Source organism: Mauremys reevesii, linkage group 8 (assembly GCF_016161935.1).
Source record: "Mauremys reevesii isolate NIE-2019 linkage group 8, ASM1616193v1, whole genome shotgun sequence".
NCBI classification, from domain to species: Eukaryota; Metazoa; Chordata; order Testudines; family Geoemydidae; genus Mauremys; species Mauremys reevesii.
In genome coordinates this window covers 58,163,327-58,179,415 of record NC_052630.1, presented here as the reverse complement: position 1 = coordinate 58,179,415, position 16,089 = coordinate 58,163,327, and positions in this window count along the sequence as shown.

Here is a 16,089-nt window from a genome sequence, read left to right as displayed (position 1 = left end):
TAGGCATGGCCCTGAACCAAATTCCTAGATCCAAAATGACTGAATTTCATTTAAATTTGGGGACTTTATTCTGAACCATCCCCAGGAGTTCTAATTGCTGGCTCGGAAGCAAAATTTCAATGCCTTGAGGTGAGCAGGACAGAGTAATGTGTTCAGCTTGTCCAATCTCTGTTGTCTCTTTCCTGAGACATGCAGAGCTATTGAATCACTCTGCACTACTTCTCATGATGCTGCTCCAGAGGCCAGCTTCAGGGAACGGTCCCCTATGCAGATGTGGCTGGCTTCTACCTGGGAAACTCAAGTGAAGGAAGGCTTTTTTCTTTTAGAATTACCTAATTTACAAGGGGTATTATATCATCACTCTCCCCACAGACCATACCAATATGGCAATTTCCTTTCTGAATATCAGTTTAGGCTGATCCAGATCTATGCCCAGTTTGGACTGGCAAGGGTCAAAGAGACTGAGACACCTGGAAATGGTGAGGATTGTCTTGCCACAACCTACTCAGTAGCATTAATCAAAAATGAAGGATTGGACACAGGATGGGAATTAGCTCCATCAGCAGCAGCAAACTATGGTTCTTTGCCCAAAGGCCACACCAATGCTTCCTTAAGCAGCTGACAACCTGTCCTGTCTATGAGAGGCCATGACAGTCTCTAGCAGTAGTATACCTTGTGCTACTTTATTAGCCTTCATCAGCCCGGAAGGGCATAGATCCAAAGCAAAAGCAGTGGTATACAGTCCTCCCAACATCCCTTCTACTTCAGTGTGTGACACAGTCCAAAACTCAAGAAGATGTCTCTTGTTATTTACCTCCTTAAAAAAAGGAACTCTGATCAGCCACTGAATGGAGACAGCTTAAGTTAAAACAACTATATATAACCTGAAACAAATCTGCTGTCTAAAAGGAGGCAATGGAACTCTTATTAATCCTCTGCAGGGCCCAGAAAAACAGTTTAAAAGTACTTAGGTTTGAGTCAATCAGCTGTACTGTAAAGAAAAAAAAATCCATGTCAAAATTGGTACCTTGTTGATTGTCTCGGAGGTCCAGGTTTAAATGCACATAGGAACTATAAAAGGGAGTTTGCACCCGGTGATTTATGACTCTGGTGGTTGAGGGGGCTTTACTGTCACTGTGGCTGCCAATCTGCCATGTTTCATGGGATGTTAATTCACTTAAGAGAAACAAAAACAAAAATAACATGAAATAATTGAACCTCTGAGGCTTTTTAATTGCTGCCAACATCACAGAAAGGCGCTTCTCCAGGAAAAAAATGTTATGCTGATCTCATATGCAAAGGCTTATCACTATGGTAAGATTGTGTGAAGTAGCAAGCACACAGCCTTCTAATATCTTTAAACTAGGAACATTTTATTTAAAGCTTTCTTCTTACCTAAGAGTATTTGGCAGGGGGTCTTACCATTGAGCTGGGTTCTTCCAAAAAAATAAGAATTCTTATTTTAATGAGCATGAACCCCCAGTAGCTCTAGTCCCTAGTAGAGAAAGGATAAAGGTCCATTCCTGGTTATGCTAGGGATCATTTTATCTATTTAGGGGCATAGATGATCTTGTTATCATCTAGGAGGAAAAGGATCATTAAATTGTAATGTGAAGTTTGGAATGCTAATGTGTTCATTTTGTGCCAATTCTCCATTCTCTTCATAAACTTTGTCAGCAGAATGGATTAATGCTGGGTCATTTTATGCTCTTGAAAAAATCTTTGTCCCAAGTATGTGGAATAAGAATTATAATAATGTGAATTATTATTTTGACCTTTTCAATATGCAGAGTTTTATTTGACTGGCCATACCCTTTTGCCTTAAAAACTTATTACAATCAGTGCCTGCAAGTCCTGGTATAGTCAACCACACTTCTTTTTAGAAAAACAGACAATTTAATATACATAAGGGCTGCAACATCCACCATGACTGGCATGACTTGATGACACATTTTCAGACTTAACACAGCACCTGTCACTTTAAGTCTTAATTCAAATGCATTTTCTGCTCTTCCAGCCTCATTCTGCAAGGTGCAGAACATTTTGGCCCCGATCCAGGAAAGCGCTTAAGCACGTGTTTAGTCCTTACTCATATGTTCTAACAGGAACACATAACCAGAGTCACATCTGTTCAAATGGCAGCATCCTTTCTTATGGCTATTTTTAAAATTATAGTTAAGAAAATTGCTTCCACAGTGAATTTAAACTGTAAGTTCCTTGAAGCATGGACTTTTTCTTCTTCTGCATCTTGTACAGCTAGTGCCTAACTAATAATAATTCTAATTACACACAGCATGGGATGATTTAATGAGAATATTTTATTTTGCACAATAGATATAATAATATCTTTTATAGCACATTGTAGATCCATAGTTCTCAAAGCACTTTACAAAGGAGGTAAGTATTATTTTCCCCATTTTATAGATGGGGAAACTGAGGCTCGGACAGATGAAATGATGGGAAAAGGTAGAAACCTAGTGTGACACATACGGCAATTTCCTGAAATATCCTGGACAAACCTTATTGAATTAAGTTAAGACTTACTGAAGTAAGTTTACGTATTTTAGGAGTTCACTGCATGAAAAATGCAAATGTTTGTGTATATTGTAGGATTGCATGTAACGCCACTATGGAGGTGACCTGTCTAATTTAAACCCTGGGAAGTGTTGTCAGCTTCACAGGTCTAAACAATGTGAACTTTTAAAGTTAAGTGAGGTTCCTAGGAAAAACTGGAGAGGTGGGAATGCAAATTCCCCGCCTCCAGATCCAACCTTTTGAAGCTATGCCTTGAGGAGAAAACCATTCTCTGACAGATTATCTACTCACAGTCTCTAAGGATCAAAGACCTAAACTATATAAAGGAGAAAATCACTGATTTGTGGGTGTGCAAGTTCTGAGCCAAGGTGGTTATGAACTTTTAACCACAGAAAATCCCTTGGTGGGGGTTCAAGGACTATTTACCGGCCAGAGCCCTTAGTGGAGTTGAGGGGATCTTTGATTATTTTAATGTATTTGCTTGGTAGTGCTTTAATTTTAAGAATAAATGTGGTTGCTTAGAAAGAGCGGTGCGGTAATTTATAAATTTGGGCAATTACGCTGTTTAGAGTCTCTGAGGAAAGAAGACAAAGAAGACCTGTTTAGACAGTCTGACTTGTGGAGGGCTCACAATGCAGGCAGGGAACCCTGCAGTCTGGAATTACCCTGGTCTGGAAGGAAATAGATGTACATCCCTGACCCAGAGAGGTGACAGCTGGGGAGCAGAAGCCTAAGCGTGGGTGCCCTTGCTGGACCACAACAGAGGCATTCAGGTGCAGTTGCCCTGAGCTGTGATATCCAGACCCTCATTCTACAAGCTGATCTGTGAGGTAGGACCCTTATGCCTGTGTGTAACCCTGTTGGAGCCAATTAGATTATCCACAGGCACAGACAGGCACCTGTGAGGCTCAGACTTTCAGAAGCGTTCCAGGTCAAGTTAGTCTTTAGCAAATATCTGACACTGGTTGCCCAGCAGTGGGGTTTTGCAATTAAAATGTGAGTGAAATAACTCTTCAAGAGTGAAAAGGATATTGTTACAAAGTGCCCACGTGCTATAATTTAAAGGGAGTACTCTGGCTCTGTTTTTAAAGTTGGAATAAATAACTCTTGTGAAAAGTTCTGTTTCTTTACTAAGGAAAATATGCCCTGTTCAAAACACATTGCAAGAGTGTTTACTTCGTGTTTTTGTTCTGTCACAATTAGATTAGACGTAGTCCCCATTTTCTTGCAAATTAGGTTACATGGCTGTTTTTCACCTCTGTCACTCATCATTTGCACCAGAAATCTTATTTTCTGTCCTTTCATGCAGGCAGAATTGTGCTATTTATTATTTTATTTCCTGCTGATTATTGATTCTAGCCTGCAACATGAGGTCCCATTGCCTGCTGTATAATTCTTTCCTTTGGAAGAGAGAGAAAGGGTTTATAAAAGGAAAGCATTTAGTAACCTTGTTCCTATCCTTTTTAATGTTGAGGTTCCAAGTCAGAATCTGGCAGGCAGTAGCTGGCTGGAAATCTCTTTTTGTTTCATTTATTTAGTTCTGCTTCAAGTGATTATACTGGCAATGCCAAACTGACAAGCTAGGAGTCAGCGGTGGATTTGATGGAGTCGCTGTAGCAGAGGTAATGCAAGCTTCCTCATGCCACAGCAAATGTTCCCCTCCCTAGGTAGAGATGTCCCCTGTCACCATGCTATTTCAGAGCCTCACAAACGTTAATGTATTTATCCTCACAATGCCCCTGTGAAGTAGGGAAAGACATTTACACCATGTTGTGGATGAGGAACCAGGGTACAGAAGGATAAGGACTTTGATCAAGCTCTCACAAGCTAGCAATGCAAATACATACCCACGGTCCCCTGGTGGGTTTGCAGAGCTGGTGCTGAAGCCCATGCCCCCACATCTTCACTGCTGCTTTTAGTGAGCTAGCTAGATTAAAGCTAGCATAGGCATGGCGACCTCTGATGCCCTGTTCCTTTAAATGTTTAAGTGCTCTCCCCAGTGCAAAACCTCACTTTCATGTTAGTTTCAGTTTTTGCAGCAAGGACAATAAAGCAAGCATAGCAGACAGCTGTGTTTCTGTCTCCCTCTGTGTCTATCTCCTGCTCTGCTGGGTCCAAATATAGCACCACCCAATCACACCTCCAGCTGTAGAGTGTGAATAGCCTAAGTGGTACCAGAAAGGATGGCTCCCTTTTGCTTTTAAAGGAAGAGTAGGGGAATATCATTTCTTCACAATGTATTGTAAAAGATTTTAATGAGAGATGCCCACGTGGAAAAAACACAAACTGCTGCAGAATGATTTTCTTTATCTAAGTATTTTTATAGCAGCCCAGCAACTCTCCAAATAAGAATGCCCACATTTTTAAATGAAAAAAATTAAAGCTGTACCAAGGGTAGTTTTAAAGTTCCATCTAACTCAAGTAACAGTCTTCAGTCTTTTAAATGAAATCTGTCTTTGGAGATATAACATTTCTGAACAACCCAGGAGATATTAAAATGTAAAATATCTCTGACAGTCTCCTAAGTCATCCAAAGTGCACATTTTCATAATAATCCATTAATATTATGGATGGAATATGGTGTATTATAAAAGAAAGGTCACACAAGTTGTTTTTATCTCACTCTATCTTCATATAATATATTGAAGGGTCAGATGATGTGGTGAAAGATAGCTCAGTGGTTTGAATATTGGCCTGGTAAACCCAGGGTTGTGAGCGCAATCCTTGAGGGGGCCATTTAGGGATCTGGGGCAAAAATCAGTACTTGGTCCTGCTAGTGAAGGCAGGGGGCTGGGCTTGATGACCTTTCAAGGTCCCTTCCAGTTCTAGGAGATTGGTATATCTCCTATTATTATTAACTCATCCAGGAATCAAATAGCCAAAAAGTTTAGCTCTACATAGTCTATGTTCACAATGGCATGCACATCTGGATATTTGATTAAAGAGACCAAAACAAACAAAAAAATCATATTCACAAAGACTGTGATTATCAAAGGCTACCTAAAGGATTTAAACACCTAACTTCAATTCAAAAATGGGATCAATATTAGCTATATTTCTCGTTTTATTTTAATATAGCTTTAAAAAGTGACTAGGACATACATAGATCACAAACGTTAACAGACTTTTCAAATAAAATAGTTCCAGCGAAATGACAATACAGTTAAAACAGCTCATTCAGGGCTTAAGTTTTTAAACAGGGGGTTGAAAAAGGACACATTCACTCTGTCCTGCTCCTAGCAATCACTCTGTGTGTGTGTGTGCAGAAAACAAATTCTTAAAATTGATATTAATATATTACACATTCCACCATTTTGACTATGGTATACTGAATCTTTTTCTTGAAAAGTAACCTGAAGTACATACACCTATCACTGAGGATTGTGGGTGCAATTTCTCAGCGGACAACAGGGTATCCTTCTGTGGTAGTATGTGCTTTATCTTTTTGCAAAGAAAACCTTTTGTTACAACGTGTCTATTCTTTCCTCATCCTCAATAGTAGTCTTATGTCTAAACACTTTTTTCAGAAGCTTTAATCTAACCTCCTCCTAGCAATGCCATAGATATAACTACCGTAACAACTGGGTCTGCAGGAGGAAAGACAGAGGGTTAAAACAGCTGCATGCTTAGCATAGCGACCTCAGCAAGTATGATGTTTGCCATGGTTGTTATTTATTTTCAGGGCCGCCCAGAGGGGGGGGCAAAGGGGGCAATTTGCCCCGGGCCCCGGGCTCCGCAGGGGCCCCCAAGAGAAGAGCGGAGGCTCCCGCCTCCGCCCCTCTCCTGGAGCCTCAGCGCATCAAGCGGCATGTCTCCGCCGGGGCCCCTGAGCCCCGCCCCGATCCGAGCCGCGTGCTCAGGGGGCGGGGCCGGGAGCTCCAACGGGGCCTGAGCCCCGCCCCGCTCAGTGCGGCATGGGGAGGGGGCGGGGCAGCTGCCTCCACTCGGCATGGAGCTCACAGCCCCGCCCCCTCCCCACGCGGCTCTGAGCGGGACGGAGCTCAGGCCCCGCCGGAGACGCGCTCGGGTAAGAGGCTGGGGCCGGGAAGCGGGACCCACCGCCGCCGAAGCGCAGCCCGGTCTTCGGCGGCGGGGGCTTCTGTTCCGGGACCCGCCGCCGAAGTGCCCGAGGCGGCGGACCCCCGCCACCGAATTACCGCCGAAGACCGGGCTGCGCTTCGGCGGCGGGTCCCGCTTCGGCGGTAATTCGGCGGCGGGGGGCTCCCGCTGCGGGTCTTCGGGGCACTTTGGTGGCGGGTCCCGGAACGGAAGGGCCCCCCGCCGCCGAAGACCCCGGGCCCCCGGAATTCTCTGGGCGGCCCTGTTTATTTTGTGTATTATTCCAGTGCTTATGGGCCAACCAAGCACAGAACTCCATTGTGCCAGCCACTGTAAACTAATAATAATAGACAGTCTCTGCTTATGAGACCTGAAGTAGAGAGGATAATACAGGTTCTGATTTAGCAAAGCACTTAAGCATGTGCTTAAAACTGAGAAGAATGAAGGACACAAAACGACAACTCCCATGAAGCGCTATGTTGCTCAGGCCTATGAAGCGAATAATGCTGTGACCTAAACCAAGTGTTACATTTTGATTTTTTCCTGATGAGAAATTCTGCCAAAATCCGTCTTTTCAGGAGGAATGTTTTGATTTTGACAAAAGCCCATTTTCCAATGGGAAAAATGTTTTGTTCATAATTTTTCAAGCATCCTCGCTCAATTCGTAGTCTGGCCATATGCTTAGTATCTGACCTTGGTCAAGTCACTTCTTTGTGCCTAAATTTAGTCACCTGTAAAATGGATATAATATTTGCTGGTCTCTGAAGAGTACTGGTCATCAATTATAAGTTCTGAAAACAGCTCTGATTAAATATGCTGTGATGTATTGTCAAAGAATCACCTGTGTGACATCACAAGTTACCTCAGCAACTCCAATGTAACATGCAAGAAAACCTATATCTCTGCATGCCAGCTGAGCAGAAAGTCACAGAAAAAGACTGGCAATAACCATGAGTGTGGGAAGAGGAATGGCTTATGATCAGCCACTGAGTCTATTCCGGAATAGGGAAATTAGAATTGTGCTGAGGGACATAGAAAACATGCACCCTTCCTCTCTCTCTGCAACTACTTGTAGTTCCTGCTGGCCAGCTAAATTTTTTTCCCACAAGATACATGCAGCTTTACCATATGCTATGGCTAATCTCCCCACAGAGAAGGCCATATGCCAGTAGCTTGATTTAGCTACTTAAAATATTTGTGTGTGTGGAAAAAGAGACAGTTAGTGGAGGTTCTTCATTGTATTCTGTGGAGAGGAGCATCTATTGGGGGCAAAGAGACAAAGACAGAGTCTTCAGAATGAGTTAAGAAGCTTAATTTTCTGCCTACTGCTCTCCTTTAATCTCCTCTCTTCTATGCTTGTGGGATGGTTTTCCCCCCAGGCCTATGCCAGTGAAATAGAACGGATATTGAATTGACAGAACTCAGTTAGAGAGCATCTGTATTCTACAAATAATGTCAAGAGAGAGATGAGGGAGTTTTCTTTCCCAGGTACCAAGCAGATTTTTTCCCCTTAAAGATGGTTGTTGCTTTGAGATACTGTTTCTCTTCTTCCTGTGTTTCTTTTTAATTTCTGTTTCCTGCTGTGCTGCATATTGAGAAGTAATTGATTCTGTTTAAACTCTCATGAACTCCTTGCCTTAAATCCCTGCATTACACTTTGTTCTAATGCTGAATTCATAAAATTATGCACAATATTATTATGAAATAATTGATCTTTGAATAAAGAGTGATAAGACTGAATGAAGAGGGAAGTATTCTTAATTCAAAGACTCCTGCAAATTACTTCCAAATCCTTACTTGCTCCTCTGTCTTGCCTAGGGACACATAGGTTTGTTTTAAGTTAGCAGTCTGGTTACAATCTGGCAGCATTTGTCCAATGAAGAAGTACAAATGAAGCAAAACTGGCCTGTTTATCCATTTTCCTTTCACAGACTTTGGGGAATTCAGAAATTCAGTCCTGGAAGTTTTGATTTTGCAAACCCAAATCCAACTGAGTATGTTTTATAAATGTAAAATCCAAACAACCTCCAAGTCTGCTCATCTTTACCAAGACCCTCCTTCTGCCCATCCTTTGTAGTCATCTGACTCTTCTTTGTCTGCAAAGATAAACTGGAATAATTACACAGTTATGTTGTGCCTATGCCAAAGTACATGCATGAATGCTCATCAAAAATTAGGTTGGAAGCCTTTTCACCGGTATGCCAGAGGCATAAGTCCACATTCTATACTCAGGTCCCTCAAACTGCCTGAGCATGCATTAGAAAAGCATCCAGGAAGGCTTTCATTGCTCTTGTGTCACTCTGCTCAACAGTAGAAAGCCACAAACACACTGAAAGCCTGCCTAGATGCTTTCCTAACATGCTGATAAGCAGTTTTAAGGGCTTAAAATAATAGCTATTTTGGCAAGTCAGAAATATTACTGAATGGCAGCATAAAGCTATTTTTGTGTATAATTCATTTATATTTATCATCTTCATGAATCCTTCCGGATACAGAGATGACATGCTAAGCATGTCCAGAATTCCCTAACTACATGCCACAGTCTTCTGAAATGACTAGGAATTCAGGGACCAAAACCCTTTGGAATTATTTCCGAATTTTTCTCCTTATTACATTGCAATAAAATCCTAACATCCTACTGTGAAGGCTTGTGACCTTTGAGATCTCTCTTTGAGCAAAATAAATTTTGTATATTTGTCCTGTGCCACATCTGTAATATAAGTACATTCCAGCCAGTCAAAATAATTCACGTTGCCTCTTTGTATTGCTTATCCAGGCTTATTGAAAAGTTTGAGTCTTTCTGTTGTTTGGAATGAAATAAAAAAAGGAAAATAACATACTGCTTTTTATATAAGAGCCCGCTAAGCTACATTTTAGCTTCTCCTAAATAAAAGACAGTCAGTTTTGTGTAATTTTCTAAAAAGTGTCCATTATCAGCCTTTTTCAGATGGTTCCAAGAGGAACTGAATGCCTCAGTGAGTTGTTGTCTCTGTACTTTTATAACAAATTACAGCACTTCTGCAATTTATTGAACGGATGAGTGAACATGCTTTTCATTTCATCTTTGAAATGGTTCATTTTGACTCAAACTAGATACCGTGATGTGCCATTTATAGACATGGGTGAATGTGGTGGCCTACCAGTTAGGTGTCAGGATTCCTATATTCTATTCCTGGCTCTTCCTTTGACTCGCCATATGCCCTAGCTCACTTGAACATGCTGGCTAAAATTTTCAAAAGCACCTGGTTAAATTAGGAGGCTATGCCCCTTTTTCAAAAGGGATTTAGGAGCCTAAGTTTCTATGGAAGTAAATGGAGCTGAGATAAATAAAATAGATGCTTTTGAAAATACCACCCCGCACTGCAACTTAATATGATTTTGCAGATGAATAAACTAATAGGTTCCTCACCGGGATGTTTTGAATTCTGGTGGTTTCTGTGGTGCTGTATGATCCTTGAATTAAGACTCCTTATAAAGCCAAAGGGTCAGATTTGCATCAACTATAAATTGCCATAGCTGCATTGACTTTCATGGAGTCGGAGCAGTTTTTACCAGCTGGGAATCTGGTCCTATGTGGTGTTGTATACCATTGTTGGAAGTAATTAAACTGTTAATCTCTCTCCAATAATTAAGAAAGTCACGCACTCCTGAAAAAAATAGCCTTTTAATAAATTTTACAATGAACAATAAATGGGTTTTACTTTCCCATTTAATAAAGCCCATAGGCATTGTGCAGGTAAAATCCAACACAGTGTTCTGAAAATTAACCCTTAAGGAAGGGTGATTTGAGGATGTGCATTACTCTGTGTTCTTATTATGTAAAAGTGCATTTATTAGAATCTGGCTTTGAACAGTGATTATCCAAAGCCATGTGATGGCTGCTGTCTGTATTAGCACAGATCTACAGCATCAGTGTAGTACTTCTGTGGCCTTCCTCACTGCAGTGTCTGAGTGCCCCAAAAGGGGGCATTGCAAACTGATATAGCTGGACATATGCTAATTTTGGGCCAGAATCTGCCTGGCCCTTATGAAGATGCACAGAGGAAGGAGATTATACATACAGACTATACACAGGCTGTTCGGAATTCCATTCTCTGTGCTATGTCTAGGCAGCCAGAGCTGTGGCTGGCTATATGTAGGTGTGGCACAATTCAGTTCTGATGTTTATCATTTCAGTGGGTAATACCAATGCTTATTTTTAAGCATTTTTTAAATATTGATTTTAATTTTCACATTTGTCAGAAACTATGAAGGGGGGCCAGATCATTATTTAATGATGTTGGGATTCACAACTTTAAAACTTTATAACCATTAAAAAACATATTGACAAACTTACAAGTCAAAATATACAAAGTAAACATCCTTAAATCAAACTCTAATAAGTTCACAAGCATAATTTTTCTTACTTTGTCTATCTGCAAATTTCAATGGCTATCCATAGAAATGTCTTTTCAGGTGGACTCGATGCAATTTGCATTATGGTTTATATAAAGTGCTCCCTAGGTTCCTGCTGTGACTGCTAGGCATAGGACTGTTTATGTCTTTCCAGCCTCCTGCTGGTATATGAAAGGACAGATTGCCAACAAAATACTACATTTTAAAGGGATTTTATTGCTGTTTTAATTAAATAAAAAATTATAGAGCCACACCTTAGCGAAAGTGCAATAAGCTATCAGGCTCTGATTCAGGTGAAGCTTCAGCATGTGTTTAATTTTAAACATGAATACAGCACTGCTTGCGTGCTTGAAGTTACGCCTATGCTTAACTTTCTGAAGTTAAGGCTTTCTGAACTGGGGCCTTATAGCTTATTGAATTTGAGCGGCAAATGGTGCTCTGATTTTGGCTTTGGAACTCATAATGCTTCTGACGCTAAGGACTCAGAAGTGTGCACCTCCTATTTTTGCTACCACATTTCCCCTGATTATATTGTGAATGGAGATGGGGTGACATTAATATCATGTGTACTTTCTACTGGAACAACCAGTCGTGAGTCTGGAGTTCATTGCTGTCTCTGATTGTGATTTTATTCATACATAATTAAGAACTGATTTTATTTAGTTAGTTAGTTAGGTTAGTTAATTGATAGTATCGAATGACTTTGGAAGATTTCTTTGACACTTCTAGGTCCTGATCCTGCAAACACTTATGCACATGCATAACTTTACTCACATGAGTAGCCCCACTTTAAGTTATCATGTACCTATGTGTAAAATGGGCATAAAGGACTTCCAAATCCCATTTTACACTCATATTGACATTCATTTTGTAAAGGAATATACTAGTTGCAAAGCACTGGCTCTGTTTTGTTCATATAGTAGCACTAAAATAGGTGCTTTACTGAGCAACTAAAGAGCCCCATTTCCACTCTTTCCAAATGGAATTCTACAGCCATTAGGTGCTTCTGGGCCAACTGTCCCAGAAGATCTTGATTCTACCATAAACATTTAATTTTAATGGCATAACTTCTAAAGAAGAACACTATTACTCCATTGCCTCCTATCAATCTTTCTTGACAGGTTATAGTAGAATATATTAAAAGTGTCATAATTCCCGAAAGTCATTTGTATATTAAGTGTGATACCAATTATATTCCTTGCTTCCTTTTAACAGGCAGATTTTGGGTTTGCTTGGAGAATTTTTACAATAGAAAAAGGCTACGAACAAATTACTTCTTCTAAAGCATCTTGATCATGTAATTTCCTAACATTTTCCCCCTCTTTCATTTTTCCATGTATTAGACACAAGATCTGGGGCACAATCCAGTAAAAAGTTACTCACAAGGATAACGTCACATTTCAGATTAGGTCTGCTTTCACCATTTGGGGCTTTTGTGTATTAATCTTTTGTGGAATATAGACCTTGATCTTAGCCCACTGAAGTCAAAGGGAGTTTTCCAATTGCTTCAATGGGCATTAGATTAGACCTCTAATTGTGGGAAAAAATAAAAAAAAAACCCTAAATACTTCAAGAACTGAAGTCCAGTTTTTCAAAAGTGTCTAAGCCCTATTGAAAATTAGTGGGATTGAAGCTCCTAAGTGATTTAGGCACTTTTGAAAATGTTATCCTATATTATGGGTGGGTAGTAGGTGCATGTGTGTCTCATTTTTCTTCCAAAGAATTCAGGTTACAAAGTTCATTGAAATAACACTTTCATTTAATGAGATTTTTTTATGTTAAATCTACATTCATATGACTAAAATGTGGGGATTGGGTTTAAAGTGTTGTTTAAAATTGATAGGTTTCATATAGAATTTAGCAGTTTATCTAGGGGTTTGTGCGATAAGTTTTTAGGGCTTAACGCTAAAAACCTTAATCTCTATTCATAGTGGAGGAAGGTAAATTAATTTATTCTGCCCTTCTTTGCTAATTATTTTTAACAGCTTTGAACATACCATTTTAGCATAAGTGATGCCAAGTATATTTTAGTGGTTTGCAAAAGGGAACCCTGTAGCTTCTACCTATTAAAATAGATAATAGTATAGTTTAGCTGACTGCTGACCTTCATTTCCCAAACTGAATGAAATTAGTCATCATTTCATATATCTTTTGGGTTAATTCTATCTCTTTTGATTAAATCTACTTAAACTCCCTTTTCAAATGTTCTTAAATCTATAAAGTCTCTAGAAGATGAACCACTCACTTCAGAGCATATTCGAGAGATTCCTAATGTATCTCACAGAAACTGTTTCAGAGTTTCTAAGACATCAGCACTGCAAATTCTTGCACACATGCTTGTAACTTGAAGCACATTGATTTTGATGTGTAAGTCACAATGTGTGCAGTCCATTTCAGAGCTATATACTGTCTGAGTGGAAGAACCAGAACACAATGCAATCGTGGCAGCTATTTAGGAAGTCAGTTTCTATACAACCGCAGGATTGGAGAGGGTAGGAGACATATAAGACACAGGAGACAGAAGAGAAACAAGGGTTTAGGGGCTGATGTAACAGAACCATCACACCTTTTGTGGTTCACCCATTTCGGTATGAGGTCCCATATCATATAGCCATCCTATCCACCAAAGCTAACTGGTTATGACTCAGAACAAAGCTCATCCTTCTTGTTGTTTTACCAATCAGACGTAAGGAGCAATGTGAGATATGCTAATCTTACCACATTTTGTAGCATTTTTAACCCCCTTCACCTTGACATCAGATGTCTTACCTTTGCTTTCCATATGGCAGTGCAAAGATTCCACATTATGAGAGTTGTCTCATTTTAAAAAAAAGTGTTGGGCATTTTAAGTACCAACAGCTTGTAAAAAATAGACACAAATAAGTCAATAGAAAAGGATTATTAAAGTAACTCTGGTCTATGGCTCCCTGCTGGTACCTTTTTGTATTCTTGATCCACCTACACACTGACCTGCTGTACTGTAACATTGTTCCACTAAACATTCCCTTTTCTTACATGTAGCACTTTGGGGAACAGATTAGAGTGCAATAAAAGCATGATATTTCCTTCTGCCTGTGTTTTTTTTATTATGTTGGTAGCAAAGTACTTCCTTTATCCAAAGGTCAACAGGTTCAAATCTTGTACCTTTTGAGCAATTCCTTTAGTTTCTATATACCTTAGCTTCCAGCTCATGATATCAGAATGACATTTAGAAATTTAACTGACTGGTTTCAGTACTTGCTAATTTTTCAGTGGCTTGCACTTGTGGCTTCTAGAGGACTCTTCTCTATAGCATGTATCATATTGTTCTCCCATCCGCACACTTTTGTATGGTGACAGGTTTCAGAGTGGTAGACATGTTAGTCTGTATCAGCAAAAAGAACAGGAGTACTTGTGGCACCTTAGAAACTAACAAATTTATTTGGGCATAAGCTTTCATGGGCTAAAACCCACTTCATCAGAATAGCTCACCTTAATTGATTAGTCTTGTTAGAGTTGGTATGGCAACCCCCATTTTTTTCATGATCTCTGTATATCTATCTATCTATCTATCTATCTATCTATCTATCTATCTATCTATCTATCTATCTATCTATCTATCTATTTCTTCCTACTGTATTTTCCACTGCATGCATCTAATGACATGGGTTTTAGCGCACGAATGCTTATGCACAAATAAATTGGTTAGTCTCTAAGGTGCCACAAGTACTCCTTGTTCTTTTTTAAACTTTTGTATGTAATACTTTCATATAAATGGGGTTTGCTTAGTCAATTGGACAGGAAACCTATGACATGCAAGCACACTGTCTCCAGTATTAGGAATTATTCTAGCAGCTAAGTATATTTCAGTTTTCCATATTGCAGCACAGAATGTGCTTTTTTATGGTGTGCAAATGCGGCTCAAACAGTCTTGAAAAGAAATAATTATCAAGGTGTTCATAAGGAGTTCACAGGTGTGACCTTTCTCTTTTATCCTCATAACTGCTTCCATGAAGTTATATAATACTAATGCCAGACTTCATTCTTTAACTACCAGCCCCAAGATTCAAAAGCTGGGAGATAACATGCTGCCTTGCATTCAAAGGTAGTTAACCTTATTTTTTCTTGCATCAGATTTTTCATTTTAAACACTGAATTAGTTATGATTTTTTATTTTGTTTTATCCTTGTGAATAGCATTATGTATGAAAGATTCTGGCATGACAGCCTTAGGGACTGAAGTTCTCTGTTTATCTACAAAACAGGCATGTGAAGACAGTAACAGAGGCCTGGTCCACACTAGGACTTTAATTCGAATTTAGCAGCGTTAATTCGAATTAACCGTGCACCCGTCCACACCACGAAGCTATTTAATTCGATATAGAGGGCTCTTTAGTTTGACTTCTGTACTCCTCTCCAACGAGGGGAGTAGCGCTAAATTTGACATGGCCATGTCGAATTAGGCTAGCAGTGGACGGAAATCGACCTTAGTAGCTCCGGGAGCTATCCCACAGTGCACCACTCTGTTGACACTCTGGACAGCAGTCCGAGCTTGGATGTTCTGATCAGGCACACAGGAAAAGCCCCGGGAAATTTGAATTCCTTTTCCTGTCTGGCCAGTTTGAATCTCATTTCCTGGTTCGACATCGAGGCGAGCTCAGCAGCACCGGCAACGATGCAGAGCTCTCCAGCTGAGGAGTTCATGCAATCTCTGAATAGAAAGAGGGCCCCAGCATAGACTGACCGAGAATTCTTGGATCTGATCGGTGTGTGGGGCGAGGGGTCTGTGCTTTCGGAGCTGCGCTCAAAAAAACGGAATGCAAAGACCTATGAGAAGGTCTCCAAAGCCATGAGAGACAGAGGATACAGCCGGGATGCAACGCAGTGCCGCGTGAAAATCAAGGAGCTGCGACAAGGCTACCAGAAGACCAAAGCGGCAAACAGATGCTCCGGAGCCTGCCACCACTGCCCCACCAGTGACCGTGGACTCTGACGATGGGACAGTGTCGACGGCCAGTTCCTCGGCGATGTTCGCGGACGGGGAAGATGAGGAAGGGTTTGTGGAGGACGAGGCAGGCGACAGCACTTACAACGCTGGTTTCCCCGACAGCCAGGATCTCTT